This window comes from Felis catus, chromosome E1 (genome assembly GCF_018350175.1).
Source record: "Felis catus isolate Fca126 chromosome E1, F.catus_Fca126_mat1.0, whole genome shotgun sequence".
NCBI lineage: Eukaryota > Metazoa > Chordata > Mammalia > Carnivora > Felidae > Felis > Felis catus.
Genome location: NC_058381.1, coordinates 41654753 through 41668422, shown reverse-complemented (window position 1 = coordinate 41668422; position 13670 = coordinate 41654753). Strand labels below are relative to the sequence as shown.

Genomic DNA, 13670 nt, shown 5'->3' with positions numbered 1-13670 from the left:
AACCACGTCCTCCCCAGCGCATCGACACCCTCCCTCTCACTCCTCCTTTGGGTCACGGTGAGAAAAGTCACCCTCAAACGAAGGCTCACCCTCTTTCCTTAGACTGGACAGTGTGTCATCGTCACAACTCCTAAGACATACTCAGTTTATCAGATCGCTTAACTTCTTCGGGGCTTTCACGCTTTTTATTGTTTTGCTCCCATAGCTCGCGAGAGAAACAGCCACTTTAATTTGCATGTCCCGCCCACACACGCGCCGTTTCCTGGTTTCCTGGCGTCAGCGCTGGCTCGCGCGCGCTCTCTCTCTCTCTCTCTCTCTCTCTCTCTCTCTCTCTCTCTCTCTCGCCTTGAAAGGGAAACGCGCCTGTAGCGGGAAAGCTGCCTCAAGTCTCATTTCCTTGGAGAAAGCCCAGAACGAGACAAATAGCTTTGTGAGGTTTTTCTTGGCAGCATTTTTCTTTTCTTCTTAAATTTCTTTTCGCACGTACAGCAACGTTGAAAGATTTCTACCGTGAGCACCCACCACCTAACATCATGGATCTGTTGTGTACTGTACATACACACACCGACACAGATGCAGATACATATATATCCATCCCTCTACCCTTTTACTAAGCTGTCTTGCTCTAGGAGTTATGAGATCAACAACCTTTTCTCTTTTTTTTCTAGTTTCTCTTTTGAGCAGTGCTATTTGTAAATAGTGGTATTTCATGACTTGTATTCTCGTTTATAGGTCTTCCAACGGGGGGGGGGGGGACTTTGCTTGTTAGAATAAAACGCATTCCATGTCGCAGTTCCCATATGGGTCCATCGGTGGACCCTCTTAATAACTTGTCAACGCCATCCAGCCAAAGACCACCAGGAACACACCTGTAATGAAAAGGGTTGGGTTACCGCTTGCTGCAAAGTGAGAAGGAACCCGCGGGGCGCCTCAGTGAGAGGGTGTCAGGAATGGCTCATTATATACAGGATGGAGGCTTGCATTAGGGGGCTTGGGGAAGGTTTAAGTGAGCGAGGCCTTCCTTTGAATGGGATGCGAAGGGTGGCGGAATTGCCCCCCTCCCCCGCCGCCCGCCAATATGCCACTTTGGCGTAAGGATTATTTTGAGCTGAAACAGGAGGAAAAAACTCTTCCCTCCCCCGATTTGCCTAAAATCAGGACATAAAGGTATACAGGAGTTAACTACGGACAACCCTGGATCCTTATCAGCCCAGAGACTGGCACCAGAGACTCTACCTAACAAATTTTACTGCCCAGCCCTTATCTTCCACTATTTCCCCATATAGTTACCATCCCACAGTTGGCCAGCCTAGAAACTCAAAACCCTTTTACTTTTTGTCACTTTTCTGAAAATTTATTATTTTTTTTGTTTCTGTTTGTTTTGTGTTTAAAGATTCTTTATTTGTATATTTTATTTTCAGAGAGAGAGAGAGAGACGGAGAGAGAGAGAGCGCACACACACGCAGGAGGCAGGGCGAAGGAGGGGGAGAGGGAGAGGGAGAGGGAGAGGGAGAGGGAGAGAGAGAGAGAGAGAGAGAGAGAGAGAGAGAGAGAATCCCCAGGAGGCTCTGTGCTGTCGGCCAGTGCAAAGCCCGACTCCGGGCTCGATCTCATGAACCATGAGACCATGACCTGGGCAGAAATCATGGGTCAGACACTTAACCGACTGAGTCACGCAGGCGCCCCTGTTTGTTTTGTTTCAAGCGGCTATGTAAGCCCAAGTTCCAGCCACCCCATTGGGTTATTCATCCCTGACTTTCTCCTGTGTATATCTGAGATACGTACACTAATACACTTCTGTTTCTTTTTCTCTTTTTAATGCGTCTTTTGCTACAAAGCCCCAGCCATCCTCCCCTTCCCACCACCCCCAAGAACCTTGAAGGGGAGAAGGACAAAGATTCGCCCCCTCCAGACAACACACACACACACACACACACACACACACACACACGCACACACTCTCCTACAGATGACCTCAGGCAGTGGGGGTAACTCAGTGATTGGGTAGCTGAATACATCTTACCTAGAAGAAAGGAAGAATAGAGCGAGGCCAAAACTGCGACTGGGAAAGTAGCAGCAGTTACTCATATTAGCTAGGATAGGGGGTGTTTGGTCAGTTTTGTTGTTTGGACAATATTCTTCTTTTTTCTTGTCTCAGTTCGGAGGCGACTACGGAGTGGCCTTGTTTCTGTCTTGATTCATCACGGGTCACAGAGTGACCCTAATCTGTTGATGTTGAAAATAAGTAAAGGAGGGGCGCCTGGGTGGCTCAGTCGGTTGGGCGTCCGACTTCGGCTCAGGTCATGATCTCACGTTCTGTGAGTTCGAGCCCCGCGTCAGGCTCTGTGCTGACAGCTCAGAGCCTGGGGCCTGTTTCAGATTGTGTGTCTCCCTCTCTTTCTGACCCTCCCCCATTCATGGTCTGTCTCTATCTCAAAAATAAATAAATAAACGTTAAAAAAAAAAAAAAGACAGAAAGAAAATAAATAAAGGAGAGCTCAGTTAAAATGGAGTCGGGAAGCACTGGAAGGGGGAGCTCTCAAGCACGTACCACTCCTTGCAGCCTGCCTAACCTTAGCGGGAAGAAGGAAGACAAAAATTTATTCTGACAAGGGAGACCCTTTTCACATAGGAAGCTTATCTCCTGCCTTTAAGAAAAAGAAGGAAGAGCCCTTGTTGCACCCCAGCCAACAAGGCACTAACCCCCGCTTGCAGCTAATGAGAAGCCGCCAGGACCTCAAACTCCTGTTCTTCTCCAGGGAACTGTTGCTCAAAACAAGCCTCCCCAGCTTCCTCCTAAAACGTAAACAAAGGCCGACCTTCCTTTTGCCTCTTCGGACTTGTCTGCAGTTCACCATAGCCTGCAGGTCCGTAATCGCAATTCCTCTGCTATTCCCGAATAGCTAGTAAAATGGGTTTTTTTGCTAGTAAAACAACTGGCTGTTTTATTTTTCAGATTGCCGCCACTGTTGGGTGAAACTGCTCACGTTCCACGGGAGACCCCCACAGCCTGGCTGTGAGTGTCAGGCCAGCTTCTGCGGCCGCTTTTCTCTCTGTCTCCAAACCGAAGACACATCGCGGGGTCTTAGCAATCTCATTCTCCCTGTAATCTCAAAACAACGAAACAATTTGCTATCTCATCATCCTGGGGGGATTTTTGCCTGAAGTTATTCCTCAATCCCCAACTAGGACGGAGAAATCTACAAGGCTAAGGAAATGGAATCCCTCAGAGCGGTGAGGCGGCAGTGAAACACCTCACCAGAGTGGCACCCGCCATCCCTCAGTTTTCTCCCTGCCTTGTTGCAATTAAAAACAAAGTAGCGAATCATCTTTCCAGAAGGTACACAAGCAGATGGGAGACACTATCCTGGCAGTCCGAATGTTGCTTTTGTTGAATGTCATCGAGAATTTGGAAATTTTCACCTTTCCACCCGTAACATGGGCAAAGAAGAGAACTCTGACACGATTAGATGAATGATTAGACTCTGACTAGACGAACCAGAAGATGAAAGCAAAGGACTGGTCTCTAATGAGGAGGGTGAAAGAGATCAACACGAGTGAAATCTCCGACCGACCACACGTCTTCAAATGACAATATCCTAGATGAATTTTCTCAAACACCAGACTTTGCAGATCAACAGAATTGCAAGCCACCGAGGGTTAAAAACATAAAAAATAAAAGTGAAAAAAACCTTCGACTGTTGTATTTTGACGGTGCAAGTGAAAGGGCAGGCCTACGCCGGCCAACTCCATCTTGTTCTGTGTCCTTCACCTTGACCACACCTCCTCCCCTTGAGTAACCCCCCCCCCCCCCCCACACACACACACCTGCCTAACAGGACTCGGACCCTTCCCCAGCCAATCGGCTGAGGCCATAGCCATTACGTCACCAACTGCCCCTAGGCCCCAATAAAACCTTTGTCCTTTTGAAACTCGCTCTCTCTCCCCGGTATCTCACCGCTGCGTCCGTGCAGGTAGGGGATTGAGCTCGAGCTAGCTCGAATAAAGGCTCTTTTGCTTTTGCATCGGACTCGGCTCCCTGGCGGTCTTTGGGGATCACGAATTTTCTGGGCATAACACAAGAAGAACCAGAAGTAGTGATAAGGCCGAACCTGTTGGAGATGTATTGGAAATACTGGAGAAGCAATATTTCACAGGCCGGGTAGGACAGCCAATGAGCAGTCCGTTGCATTTGGAGGATGTCGCCGGATTCGGATATTTAGACCTTCAAAACCTGGAAAGTATGAAGTATAAGAATGTGAGTTTTGTTGTGTTTAATTAAACGCGTGTCAATTTTAAATAAAGCAGTTTCCCACAGTGCTTTTAAAAAAAATTTTACATTTATTTACTTCTGATAGAGACAGGGCACAAGTGGGGGAAGGGCAGAGAGAGAGAGAGACAGAATCTGAAGCAGGCTCCAGCTCTGAGCTGTCAGCACAGAGCCCGACGCGGGGCTCGAACTCACAAACCAAGAGATCATGACCTGAGCCAAAGTCAGACGCTTAACCGACTGAACCACCCAGGTGCCCCCTCCCCCCAATGCTTTTATTTTTCCTTCTCCTGAAAGGGCCTCTTGGAGCCTGGGTAACAAATGTGTTGAGGTCTATCTAGTTTTCTCCCCGGCACACTGAGAGTTGAGGTGAGCCAGATCAGCCCGGTGCTATGGTTTTCGCCGGCTACAGTCAGTGGCACAGGTGGCACCAAGAACGCGTCCAGGACCTGAGGGTATGTGCAAGGAAATGAATCCAGGTCAATAGGGAGGCAAGGACATTGAGGGATCCGGGGTAGGGGTGGGGTGTAGGTGTGAAGGAACAGAGAAGTGTCAGGTGTCAAAGGGCAGAGGAAGGGTAGAAGGCGATGGGAGAATGTGATGCTGGATGGGGACACGGTTAGAGCAATTGGGAATGACAAAATCTAGCGGGCCGACGAGGGGGGATAGATTTAGCCGCGGTGGAGAAACTGAGAGGCCAGGCGGGGTGTTCGGAAGGAATCGCCCGTGTGACTGTTGAAACTCACCAGGAATGACAGAAGTGTCTCAGAGAGAGACAGCCAGGAGCTAAACCTTCAAAAGCGAAATGAGCTGCATGCAGCTAGCTAGCTGGACAGAAAGCACAAGGACTGGCAAGGCGGCGGGGGGGGGGGGGGGGGGGGGGGGCGGGGCGGGGCGTGTACAACATAAACGGCCGGGCGCGGGGAGGAGGGCAAAGCTCTTTGAGAGGTAAAGTGGAGCACGACTCCCGGGAACGAGAAATGGAAGGTTTAGAAGAGCTGGCCACCACCGGGAACCAGACTACGCACGAGTGCAAACTTCCGGAGAAAAGTAGAAGAAATCGGGAAACGGCAGCGGAAAGCGGTTGAAAAAAAAAAAGGCTGGACCCGGGGGCAAAACCGGAAAAGGGAAGGGAGAGAACAGAACGAAAAAAGACCGGCAGAGAAGAAAAAAGAGGAGAAGAAAAAAAAAAAAAAAAAAAGAGGCGCGACGGAAGAACAGGACAGGTATCATCCGTACCCGCCAGGGGAAAAAGAGAGGGAGTGAAACAAGAGAAAAAAAACAAGACAAAACAAAACCACAGCTCCGCATACTAAGCACCACGTCTGCTTTTAGAAACCCACTGAAAGGAAGGGAGGTGCACCGTTCCCGGAAGTACTGCAATACCGGGTCGATGCGCGGAGTGGACGGAGCAAGCCCCTATTCCATCTCCCGGCTCCAAAAATCCATTTAATATATTGTCCTCGGATAGAGGACGTATCAGATATTAAACTGATAAGAACAGATACTACACTTGATCTTAGCCAAAAGGCCGAGAAGCGATACCGGCCAGCCCCTCCCTCTCCAGTACCGTTCTCCCATCATCCATATTCAACTCATGGTGAGAACCCTAACGCTCACTCCTTTTCTGATATCCTTTGCGACATCGACAGGACCATCGATAATCACTAGAATACTTTTGTGCACATTTTTTTCGTTCTTCACATTCTGAAGGGGAAATCCCGTATCCCTGGTTGGCCCGTCCTTACCGCGCCGCCGCACAGCCATTTCTAATCTGCATGATGCCCCGCCTTTTGTTCCCTGAGGAGGCGCGGCCGCCGCGGCCCGACTCCACCCTCCCGACCGCCTCTGCGCGCCGCGAGCCCAAACCCAACTGGGGGCCCACCTTCCCGGCGTGCACACACCTCGCGCAAAGACCCGGGAGGAGGGGCTGCTGGCGGGGACTGCGAAGGGACAGCCAACACGGCTGCAGATCCCGGGGCTTCCGGGAGCCCGTGAAGGCAAGACCTTGCTTTTGGCCGCTGCTCTGCCCGCCCCGCCCCGCCCCCTCAACCACCGTTCAGTGAATGACATCCTGCCTCCTACACTCCCAGCCAGTGCCCCGCGCGTCGCGATGCTGACGGCTCTTCAGCAGCACGCCCACCCTCCACCCCCACCCCCGGCTCGCGTCCGCGTCCTTCGGGCCGTCTTCCGCCCCAGAGTCCCAGCCCCAGGCTGGTTCCCTCGCGAGAAGGGGATGTCCTCCTGGATTACTTTCACTGGGATGGAACGGTTCCCGTCGCGAATCAATAACTTGGCGTTTCCGTCTCCTCCGCGTGATTCACTCCCGCGGAGTTTGCTCAGATACACACGCACGGACCCAAGTGCCTGCAAAGTGCGCTCGGTGGACGCCAGTCGTATGCCCTTGTGTCCTCGCCGTGAGTGCGGTGTGGTCACGGTCCTGCCAACTCTTGCCGCAAGGGGGCCTTGAATTTCGGGGGAGCAGGGACAGTGACTGCAGGAGCACGGCGGACGTTCTCAGGCAGCGCCTGCTGCTCCAGTCCCGCCAGCAACTCCGCGTGGTATCAAAGTGGGGGTTGCTTGGGGGGGGGGGGGCAGGGGAGCAGGGGGAGGGGCCGATCTTACAGGTGAAAATGGTACCTCAGCATGGTTTTGACTTGTACTTCTCTAATCATGGGTAAGAAGACAAGGCTGAGTGTTCTCTCCTGTGTTTGAGAGCCCTGAACTCTCTCTGTTCAGGGACTTCGGCCCTTTTACTTGCTAGGTTAACTGGTCGGGCTTTATCATAAGGGCTTGTATCGGCAATTTACAGTTTAAGGCCCTTTGTATGTAATACAAGCAGTGAGTATTTTCTTCTGTTGGCTATCTGTCTTTTGAGGATTTCCTCTCCTTAAGGTTCCACTGAAAGTTATATTTTAGAGGCGCCTGGCTTGCCACTCTTGACCTGGAGGGGTCGTGAGTCCCAGCCCCACGTTTAGGCGTAGACATTATCTAAAACATAGGGGCGCCTGGGTGGCTCAGTCAGTTGAGCCTCGAGCCTCTGACTTCGGCTCAGGTCAGGATCTCAGGTCAGGGTTTGTGGGTTTCGGCCCCACGTCCGGCTCTGTGCTGACAGCTCAGAGCCTGGAGTCCGCTTTGGATTCTGTGTCTCCCTCTCTATCTGCCCCCTCCACTGCTCGCGCTCTGTCTCTCTCGCTCTCAAAAATAAACAAATATCACAAACTATTTCTTTTTTTTTTTTTAATTTTTTTTTAACGTTTATTTATTTTTAGACAGAGAGAGACAGAGCATGGAACGCGGGAGGGTCAGAGAGAGGGAGACACAGAATCTGAAACAGGCTCCAGGCTCTGAGCGGTCAGCACAGAGCCCGACGCGGGGCTCGAACTCACGGACCGCGAGATCGTGACCTGAGCCGAAGTCGGCCCCCTAATGGACTGAGCCACCCAGGCGCCCCCACAAACTATTTCTTAATTTAAAAACCCATTACAGGGGCGCCTGGGTGGCGCAGTCGGTTAAGCGTCCGACTTCGGCCAGGTCACGATCTCGCGGTCCGTGAGTTCGAGCCCCGCGTCGGGCTCTGTGCTGACCGCTCAGAGCCTGGAGCCTGTTTCCGATTCCGTGTCTCCCTCTCCCTCTGCCCCTCCCCCGTTCATGCTCTGTCTCTCTCTGTCCCCCCAAAAATAAATAAACGTTGAAAAAAAATTAAAAAAAAAATAAATACAATAAAATAAAAACCCATTACATTAACAAACAACCTTTAAAAAGTTATTTTTTCTATCATCCTATTCATCATGAAAAAAAATAGCTTTCAGATGTTTTTCAGATGAGGTTATAAAATAATTTCCTAAATCTTCCCTTAGGTCTTTTTCTTCTTTCTCCACAGCTAAATCTTTGAGCCATTTGGTATCTACTCTGCAGTACAGTGCAAAGGAATGTATTTTTCCTTCACAACTTTGAGATGCCACCTTGGATCCTAAACTGTACCGCGTGTACATTTTTGTAACACTCCTGGATCTTTCTTCCTCTCTCTCTCTTTCCTTCTTCTTTTTCTAAATGTTTATTTTTGAGAGAGAGCGCCAGCGGGGGAAGGGCGGGGGAGGGGGGCGGGCAGAGGCTCCGAAGCAGGCTCTGTGCTGACAGCAGCGAGCCCGATGCGGGGCTCCAACTCACCAACCATGAGATCATGACCTGAGCTGCGAAGTCCCCCTCTCAACCAACTGGGTCACCCATGTGCCCCCTCCCCCCCTTTTAAAGACGTTATTGTTGAGTAATCTCTTCCATGCTCTACCGACTGAGCCAGCCAGGCCGCACCACCCCCACCCCCCACCCCACCCCACCCCACCCCCCTTCGATTTTTCTTTAAAAAGTAGCAGAACAGGGGTGCCTGGACAGCTCAGTCGGTAGAGCATGAGACTCTTGATCTCAAGGCCATGAGTTCAAGCCCTGCAGGGGACATAGAACTTACTTAAAAAATCAAGTAGCGGAACACATTGACCTAACCACGTTTGATTCTTTGCGTCCACGGGATTGACCCATCCTTTCCATGTGGATGATGGTTGGGCGCCCATCAGACAGAGCCCAACTCCGGGACGTGACTGTGATCCTATTCCTGCCCCCTAGGCATTCATGGTGGGGGTGAGGGGGTGCGTGGTCACTTGTATGGAGAATCCTCCTCAAGAAAATGGATGCCCCATTCGGAAAGCGACAGGCACTACAGAGTGGACGGACCCTCGGACAGAGCAGGAGGCCCAGTGATAAAGCTCTTGTCTTTTTACCCTGGGGAAATGGATCTGCCCAGGAGGACAAAACCACCAGCACTCTGGGCCTCCTGCCATCACCAGCGGTTCCAACTTAAGGAATAGTCATTAATCACCTTCAACTCCACGACCCACCGGGACGGTGCTTGGTCCTGGGAAGTAGAGAGAAACCAGACACCATTCCTGCCTCCTCGCTGCCCCAACCAGGGAGCATCCAGGCCAGGACCAGGATAAGACACCTGCCCAAAAGGCCACAACACCAGGTTCGATGCGGAGGGGACTGTCAGAGACGAACACATGGTTGTGGCCCCCACCTGGCTGTGTGACTCCCTTGAGGCCCAAGGCCTCTCCCGTTTGGCTCTGCGTCCCTATGGGAAGCATGCGATACATATTCAATAAAGGAGAAGGTGGGATGGAACGCAAAGCCAGCTGAATCAGGAAGGCCTGCCTGACGTCTTGGCGGGGGGGTGGGGTGGGGGGGGGGGGGGGGGGCGGTTGTGGGGGGGGGTGGCCTAAAGAACAAGTCAGAATGCCCATGCAAGTCAGAATTTCAGGGCACATGAGGGGGGAACCCGGGCATTGCAGTCTGACCAAGAGCGGGGGCAGGGGAGCGATTGGGGAATGAGGGGACCGGTTTGTATCCCACTGACCTGCCCAGCCACCTTGAAGTTATGATCTGGGCCTCAAAACTGGGGACCCTTGCTTCTGGTGGGCTCCTCCCTATCATCATGCCCCCACCCCCATGTCCCCGTCCTTCACAGACTCATTCATATCTCAAAGTCAGCCAGCAGGTTCAGCTTCTCACAGGAACCTGCCCGTACCCCTTCCCCTTCCCTTTCTTCCTCCACCTTGTCCCCACCGGCCGGCCTGGCCCTGCCCCCACTCCACCCCACCCCCCCACCCCTCGCCTCCCACCCCCGCCCCTGCCCTTGCTCGGGCTGGAACCCTCCTTATCACATCAGATCAAGACGGCCATCAGACTCTGATCCAAGGGATGTTTGTTGAGTATCCACCGCGGAAGGCACCGTTTCATGGGCACCGTGCCCGCAGGAGGCGGCCGCCCGCCCCCATTTCACAGAGGGGAAAGCAGCTTGCAGCAGGTAATAGAGAGTCTGACTTCCTTTGGATCTTTGACTGCAGACAGCTTTTAAGTCTCGCCACTCCCTCCTCTCTTCCTGCCCTCCCTCCGGTCGATCTGACAAAAAGCTTTACCCCAGACCCTCCATTCACCACCATAATAAACACACCAACCCAGGCTCCTTCCTTTGCTCTCAAGCCATTTTTGAATCTGCCCGGGAGCCACCCTGCTCTCCCTGGAAAGCTTCATTATGTGAGCTGTAAACCTTTTCATACCCTCGCGGGTAGTGTCATCAGTCTCCACATCTAAAAGGAAATGCGGGGGGGGGGGGGGGGGGGGCGGCGGCGAAGAGACGGTCCGCACGCTGGTTCCGCAGAGTGGCAGGCACAACGCAGAAGCCACGACGTCGTCCGACCGGCACTTGCTCTCAACATATTCCAATGTGGGTCCAAAGGCCTCCCCACCAGACCGGATGGCCTCCTGTCTGTGCCAAGACCAGGGGATCCGTTATTTCCCCATTGGGTACACTGTTTGCTGAGTGCCTATGGTGGGCTAAAGGCGAAGCCAGTCTGGGACTGTCGTAAAGCGACGGGTGCCTGGATTTGCAGGGGTGCATGGAACGCTTCCATTGTCCTGGGGAATTCACCGTTTCAGAGTAAGCTGACCGGGGGCATCCTCCCAGATGCTCGAAGGAGTGCTTCTGGAGGCACACGGTGCAACGGAAACGCCTGGCGGGCTAGTGGAGGCACCACCAACCTCGGGCCACCGCCCCAGGGACTCCAATTCGATTGCCGATTGCCGTATGGCAGTGGTGGGACAGGAGTACGATTTAAAGGAAAACCCCAGGAGATTCTGATGTGCCAACCAGGGTGGATAAGCGGCTCCCCATAGATCGATCTGGAAGAAGGAATTTTCCTCCCGTACCAGGGAAGACATTTATTTGTACGTATGATCGCATTTGCCTGTAATTTGTTCTGGGACGGCTAAGGGGTCCGGCAGAGCGAGTTGAGAGCTTCTTGAAGGCCCCGGGTTTCAGTCCCCTACATCGGAAGTCGAGCCACATGGGCGTGGGCGTGAAGTATTTCTCCCCAAAAGTGTGGGTCACCAGGCCGTGGGCCTGGGCCCACGCCCAGGGACGGGACATACGAAGAAAAAAAGCACTTCGGAGGCAGCAAACAGGCACGGTCTTGAGCAGAGAAGTAAGAAAGTTTCAGGAGACCTGGGGCGGCGAAGAGGTGGGGGGGAAGGGGGTCGGCGCGTGTGACCCAGAGAAGAAGCCAGAGGCACGAAAGGGGAACGCGACTGGGCCGCAGAGCCCGATGACCGGAGGCATGGAGGGGGGCTGACCCCAGGCGGCGGACGCCGAGCGGCGGCACGCGCCTGTGCCAGGGGTACTAGAGCCCAGCCTCCGGGCTTCTTCCCCCAGGCTAGGAATAAGAAGACCATACGGTCTCCCGACCGTTCCCACAAGCGGGGAAATTGCAAGGCTACAACTTCAGGGACCAAAACGCGGGGCGGGGAAGAAGAAACAGCACAGGAGAAAAAAAACAAAAAAAACAAACGAACAGACAGCAGCAAAAAAAGAAAGAAGAAAAAAGAAAGAAAGAAAGAAAGCAAGCAAGCAGCGCAACACACGAGCCGACAAAGAACAAGCACTAGATTCCACCTGGAGTCCGCAACTCCACAGAAGCGCACACAGTTTCTAGAAACACTGCAACGCCAGGCCGATGCGTGAAGTGGATGGAGCGAACCCCTGGCCCCCCATACCCAACCCCAACAAACCCATTTAGAATGCCGTCCTCGGCCAGAGGACGTATCAGAGGCTGAGCACGAAGAGGACAGCTCCTACGCTTGATCTTAGGGAAAAGGCCGAGACTCGTTACCGGCCGCTGCCTCCTCCCCGCTACCGCCCTGCGGCCATCCATATTGCACTCACGGTGAGCCAGGTCACGCTCAGTCCACATTCTTGGCTCACTATCCCGTGGTACGCGCCACACGCGGTGCAGTTGCCGTTGCCCCCCGCATTCCTGGTGAATTTTCGCGTCCCTTTCCGCTCCCTCCCGTCCTTCCCTAGCGGAGGACTCGCTAATTTGCGTGTCCCGCCCCACCCTGCCCGGGGCGGGGGGTGGGGGGGCGGGGGGGCGTGCCACAACGGTCCCGCTCCGCCCCTGGCCCGGCCCGCCGGGTCCCCGGAACCCTTCCCGCCGCGGGCCCAGGGCAGGGGAGAGGGGCTGCGGGAGGGAGCCGTGGGACCGGAGCGGTCCGCGTGCTCCCGAGAAAGCCGCGGGGTAGAACGCTGTGCGTCGGGGAGGGGAGCGTCCGCCCGGGGGCCCCAGGCGGGGCCCCGACCTTGGGCGGGCAGCGAACTGCGGCCGGGGCAGGAACCTGCGAGCGTGACTGTGAGCGGCCTCCGTCCTACTCACCTCCTCGCCAGCCTCCGGTGACTGAGACATCCCGCCTCGCCCCCTGTCCCCCGCCCCCCGTCCCCGTCCCCGTCCCCGTCCCCGTCCCCGTCCCCGCCCTCGCCCCGGCGGGCGTCGGTTTCTTTCCTGGGTTAGTTCTTCTCGAAGTCTGCAGTTAGCTAGCTGTAAGGACCGTGAGACCAGCACGATCGCCCCTCGATCTGATTGAGTCCTCGGGTCCGTCATCCCTGCGGGGAAACCATCCCGATCCATCGCAGCACTGCCGCGCGCCAGACTCACGGCCCTGCGTGCGGTCTTTCCCATCCCTTTGGATCCTCAGGACCCTGGAGCGAGTTGAAGTGGTTACCACCCTCACTTCACGGCTGTGATAACCGACATCAGAGAGGTTGAGAAACTTGTCCAGTGGGACGCAGACTGTAGGCAGCCGACCTGTGGGCCTCACCCTGACCCAAGACACCGCCTGCCTCTGGACGTGGACCTTGGAGCAGGGAAGGACTGCTGGGCGCGCGCGTACACACACACACACACACACACACACACACACACACACACACGGACCGGCACGAGAGAGGCCGGTAACACGATGGTGACATCTGATCTGCGGTCACGGCCCTGCCCGACCCCGCCTTAGCTCTTGGCTCTGTGACTGTCTCCCGCCCTGAGTTTACCCTCTGTCCCGTGGGGGTGGGGGCGGGGATGATCTCTCCGTCACGCGTTCTCCCGGAAGCGCAAGCGCGGGGTTGCGCGGGACCCTAAGCAAGTTACCTTCCTGACTCGTTAGCCTCTGAGGCCCTGTGTGGAAATGCCCGGCAGGACTCCGCTGCTTGAGTAGCAAACAGCGTTTTTGCCAGTCACTTCTCTGGAAGCTTCGTCTCCTCGCTGAAGACCACGTCCTGATAGAACCTAACCTAACGCCGGGGTCTGTTTTGAGCACTTTTCCCTCCCCACTCCCACCAGCCCCACTATGATACGGTACGGTACGGGAGTAGGTCCTGGTCTGTACCCTGCCTCCCTTCCCACACCCTGCCCCGCCCCCTCGATACCCCAGCTCCGGACGACTGGGAAGATCCCACCTGGACCCCTCTTTCCACCTCTGTGGCGGCCCCTGCACTTAGCCCCGTGCCCAGCACCTAAATATTTGT

At 54.3% G+C, this 13670-nt stretch overlaps 1 long non-coding RNA gene and 2 other non-coding genes across 7 annotated transcripts; all 3 read right to left on the bottom strand.

The window, feature by feature from the left end:
* Positions 1-166: 166 nt before the first annotated feature.
* On the bottom strand, positions 167-12213 carry LOC123382033. Of its 5 annotated transcripts, none has more exons than XR_006589794.1 (3): positions 12042-12213; positions 4113-4234; positions 167-869 (listed from the first exon to the last, which is right to left on the bottom strand). It is a non-coding gene; the product is annotated as an uncharacterized LOC123382033 (long non-coding RNA). The 5 variants fall into 5 exon arrangements; XR_006589797.1 differs by lacking the exon at positions 12042-12213 and adding an exon at positions 6524-6850; XR_006589796.1 differs by lacking the exon at positions 12042-12213 and adding an exon at positions 6175-6419.
* On the bottom strand, positions 5623-5813 carry LOC123382145. The gene has a single exon (XR_006590083.1). It is a non-coding gene; the product is annotated as a U2 spliceosomal RNA (small nuclear RNA).
* LOC111557941 lies at positions 11792-11986 on the bottom strand. The gene has a single exon (XR_002738349.2). It is a non-coding gene; the product is annotated as a U2 spliceosomal RNA (small nuclear RNA).
* Positions 12214-13670: the final 1457 nt, after the last annotated feature.